The sequence below is a fragment of the Montipora capricornis genome, chromosome 9 (genome assembly GCF_036669925.1).
Source record: "Montipora capricornis isolate CH-2021 chromosome 9, ASM3666992v2, whole genome shotgun sequence".
Classification (NCBI taxonomy): Eukaryota; Metazoa; Cnidaria; class Anthozoa; order Scleractinia; family Acroporidae; genus Montipora; species Montipora capricornis.
The window spans coordinates 29,666,511-29,671,510 of NC_090891.1; the positions used below are offsets into that span (position 1 = coordinate 29,666,511).

General features: G+C 37.3%; 2 pseudogenes; one reads left to right on the plus strand and one right to left on the minus strand.

Annotated features, from left to right (window-relative positions):
- The first annotated feature begins 1,889 nt into the window (after positions 1-1,889).
- Positions 1,890-4,280, plus strand: LOC138016086 (golgin subfamily A member 6-like protein 7; annotated as a pseudogene).
- A 295-nt stretch (positions 4,281-4,575) lies between these two features.
- LOC138015831 (uncharacterized) overlaps positions 4,576-5,000 on the minus strand; it is a 1,267-nt pseudogene continuing 842 nt past the window's right edge.

Here is a 5,000-nt window from a genome sequence, read left to right on the forward strand (position 1 = left end):
CAGGTAGTCAAGTTTGCGAATAAGTAAATTTTAAAAAATGGACAACTTCAATAATTAACGCCCCATCCACGCTTATGCGTTTTCAAAAGTAGTCGTTTTATCTGGGCGAAAACGAAGCAAAATATTTTCATCCAAATTACCGCTTTCGTATCGTTTTCACCTGTCTACACCACGGCTGGAGCGTTTTCAAAACGACTTCAAAAGTCTCCACTTTGCAAACCGTTTTCGAAAGCTTCGGTTTTCGTCAGCGTTTTCGAGCGTTGTAGTGTGGATGACAGGTATATGTTTTCAAACAAAAACGCATTGGTGTGGATGGGGCCTTACGACTGTCGCGGACAGGTTCAGCAGGTTGAACAGCAGGTTCAGTTATAGAAATCATCGAATCGGAAGAGCCGCAAGCAAGTAAGAGCAGACATTTCTAGATTAGCACGTAAACCCCAGTTGTCAAACTGAATGTTGAAACTGAATACAGTAGGAAAATGTTAATAAAATCATACATTCGGGTGCATGTTATGTGTTGCTAAAAAACACGAGCACAACCTTTTCGCGTTGGTTGTCATTCTTATACAAGCACAAACAAATAAATTTACCTTAAAAAGTGAAACTAAGTATTCTTAATTGTTTTCCCAACGAGCAACTTTTGTTTTGTCAAAAAGCAACTCTTCGCAAAATTTGGAGTACTTTTTTAATTCATCATGCGGGCAATTTGTAGATAGGCCTAACCTTTAGTTCACTCACTGAAAAGCTGGGTCCTAAATAACGTTGAATAAAGAATTTTGCAATACTTTTGTTTTTCAGATCATTAGGTGAAAAACATCCCTACAATGAAATAGGCAGGAGTGATCGTCTTTTTAATGATATCTCTTTAGAAAGCAATCCATAACAACAAGGTCAGCCTTGCTAGCACCATATATCGAGAGTCCGCAGATCAATTTAGAGAGCACAATTGATTTAAATAGAAGGTCAACATTTTTCTGCCATATCCCTCTTTCCTTAAAGGGGCTAGGTCACGCTATTTTAGGTAATTTTGTTTAATTTTGTTAATTATGAGCTCTAAACGTCAAATTGGCAGAGCAAGAGTCTCTCATTTGCAAAATCACGGCCACATAACAACTGAGAATGATTTTCCAGCTTTGTAAATGACATTTTGATATAGACTGATATAAATTTGAAAAAAGGTAGGCCGACGTTTTTCAAATTTACCCAAATTCAATCCATTTCAATCTTCTCCAGTTTTGTCCATCCATGTCCTTTCTTGGCTTCCCTGTGTTTTGTTAGAGTTCTTCTATAGTTTTGAACAGTTATTTTGATATTTTAGTTAATTCTATGACCATTCGATCAGTGCTGAAATTGCCTGAAATTGCGTGACCTAGACCCTTTAATCCCCTTATTACAAACAGGCATTTATTAGCCTCGCATAATTTGGCCTTAACCTGTTCAGAAAATTTGGATTGGAAAGTTACACCTAATAAAGTTACACGATCATATTGCCTATAATGTTAAACATTTCCGGGTATACTGAATTATTACATGTTCCCACCGGCTTCTCCTTCGCCGTGTTGCCCCTTGTGGGGGAAAAGGGCCACTCTTGGTAAAATTCCTTCACAGTGGTTAAACTAATTAAATTTACCACGATTTGATTACAAAGTCTAGGCCGCTTTCTACTGAACATTTTCGCAGATTCCATGACACGTCCATAAATAATGTAAAAATGCTGTGTGACCCAGATAAATGAAGCATTACATGTTACATATAATTTATCCGTTGCTGCATTTGTTATTATTAGGATTTTAAGATACAGGAACGCGGACGTCGTGAAAGAGAACCGGAAGTAAAATGACACCAGAGACCTTCACTGCGCATGAACAAAAGTTGGATGTGCTGCGTTCTTGCCGTCGACGGACGTGACATGAAGGCTTTTCGCGTTGCTGATAGAACGTGAGTAAATTGGTGGTCTTTTTGGTTTCTACAGACCTTTTCATTAACAGTGCCTGTGTTATTTTGGATGTTTAAGTATCTCCTTTGTTATTTTTTATTTACAAAGTCGGTTGGAAATACATACAAGACAAAAATTATGCCATTTTCGCCGCTGTGTTGCGAAAGTGGCCTCTGTGCGGGGAAAGCGAAGCTATGTTGCTGGAGTGTTCATATGGAAATAATTTCATCTCGGTTACCGAGATCTCGGTTGAAAAACCGAGATCTCGGTAACTGGGCCAGCCCAGCTTCTCGTATGAACACATCGAAATTTATGCATAAGAAAGAGTATAAGTGGCGAGGCGAGACCTCAGAAACCAAGCCAGCCCGGTTGACCGGCTCATATGAAGAGGCCCTAAACATCTGCTAAAATCGCCGAAATATCGTTAAAACAATGCAGAATGGCAAGAAATAACACTTAGCAATCTCGGCAGTAGCCTCTGTTTTGTGAATTACTCATACATTGACTGATTTCAGTTTCAGGGTCTACCCGGGAATGGCTTCGAAACCGAAGTAAGTTTTCAGTGGTAAATTTGTTGCATATGTATTCCAAACGTCCCTAAGCAAGTCTCATCTTGTATTTTTGAACCTAGAGCTTCATTTAGCTAGGGAAATAAGCGAAAGGCAAAAATTAAAATGTCCTTTACAGTGAAGACCATCCGAATAGCCGGAGAGAAAACCTTAAAAAGAAGTTATTGACAACAATTTTTAAGTGTTATTCTTGGAGTCAAAGCACAGTTACAAGTCAGCAAATCTTGAAAAAAAAAGTGCAGGCTATAGCACATTTATCAACAGCAGAAGGCAAGAATGGAAAAATCACAGGCTTTAAAACTTTTTGCTGTTTCAGGCAGTTTTTGTGTGGCTGGAATTTTCTGTTCCAATAATGTTCAACATGTGCATCAACTGGTTATTTTTAGGGCATTATTATTATTTATTATTATTATTATTATTATTATTATTATTATTATTATTATTATTATTATTATTATTATTATTATTATTATTATTATTATTATTATTATTATTATTATTGAAGGAATTCTTGTTTCCCTTCTTAAGAAACTGAAATGGTTTGTGTATTTTTTACATTGCAGAATTATGAGCTGGACACCTCTACATGATATTGTTTTGTGTAAGGAAATCATATTTGTGAATCCATACAGCGCCAAAAAAAAGTCTGTTCAACGTAGTGCATTGTGGCAGAAAATTGCTGACAACCTTAACAGTGTGAAAGATCCTCATTTTATTGTTGACAAGAGAGCAGTTCGAGACCATATTGGAATCCTTATACAAAGATTTAAGAGGCAAGAAGCTCAGAAAGTGGAATAACCCCAGAGCGTACCGAGCTAGATGCTGCAGTTGAGCAAATTATAGCCATGGAGGAGTCAGCTGACACTGAGATGCAGGAGGCAATTGATGAGAACAAGGAAAAGCTAGAGGCAGACAGGAGAAAGGCAGAGGATATGCGAGAAAAGGCGATGGAAACAATGGGAAAAACTCAAAAGCGGAAATCAGAAGAAGGAAGCAGCAAAGCAAGGAAGAGCAGGAGAAGTGGAAGTGAAGCAGTTGAATATCTCAAAGAAAGAGCAGCTGAAGATCTCAAACTGAAAAGTCAAGAAATTGAATTGAAAAAGCAAGAAAAGGAGCAGTTGCAAGCCCTCCAAAGTCAACAAACACAGATGTTTAAGTCCATGCTAGAGCAACAGCAGGCACAGCAGAAGCAAGAAAAAGAGAGTATGGCACAAATGTTCAAAACCATGATTGACCAACGACAACAGCAGCAGAAACAAGTTCAAGACATGCAAAATTTGTTTTTGATTCAACAGAAAACTCAATCTCAGGCTCTGATGGGAATAATTGAAAAACTTGTACCCAAGTGACCTTGTTGAGGCCTGAAAGTACATTTGCTTAGTTGTTTTAAAAGACATGATGTGATTTTCTTGTTGGAATTTTATAAAGGATGTGATTTAGGAAGACATCAGGAAGGGAAATGATGAACTTTTACCATAACAAGCTTTTAGTCACCCCTGCAAATTTTTTTTACTGTCCATCCATTGATATTTAGCATTTGTATGATCCTCTGTGCATGCAATTCATTCACCCCAAGAACTGCTACTTCTGATAGAAAACATATGTTTTAAGCATCTGTTAAATTTCTGTCATTTTCAATAATGTGAATTGCCCAAACATTGGTGCCATGTACTGGGATAATTTGCACATGGCCATATGTAATGATTGATTCATTTATCTTAAAAGCAAGAGGCAACTTGGAATCTACCGCTTCCCCCAGTTTTCTTTCATGTGTTAAGATTTTATGAGATCATAGAGTACAAATTGGTAAACAATTTCATGTCTTATGCCATTAAACCTTTAAAAAAGGTAGACTAAAAAGAAGCATTAATTGTACTTTTCTCCAGAAATTTGTTTTAATCTTAAATTAATCTTTTAACAGCAGCTACAACATTTCTCTTCAAAAAGTTACAACACCTTTTCAATGTTTGCGGTGTAAAAAAGGCTCACAACGTTGCAATGACTTAGCATATATTAAAGTTTATCATTATTATATGGAACACTATTCTTCCTTTTTGGCTGGATGTTTTATCAAGTCCAATTAGAACAATCAAGCAAAATAATCCTCTAGTGATGGAGGATCTAAATCAAAAAACTGAGATGTGGTATTTCCGTAGAGGCATGTCAGTGCATTGTGCAGAATCCCACAGACAATATACATTTTTCCCACTTGACTTAGACCTATTTTTAAATTCTTTTTAAAGTCTAAAAATTTAAAATAGTTCATTATCTCCCCGAAAAGCCACTCAACAGAGCTGCGAACAGCACTCATGGAATGGTTATAAGCCTGCATTTGCGGGGTTAAAACTCGATGCCTGTAAGGTGCCTGAAGATGCACCCTAAGGGGGTAGGCTGGATCGCCATAAATACACATAGCCTGTCCAGTGGTTGAAAAAGCATGTGTTTGGAGGCTGTCATACAGGTGTGATTCTGCCAGCATTGCTGCATCGTGCATT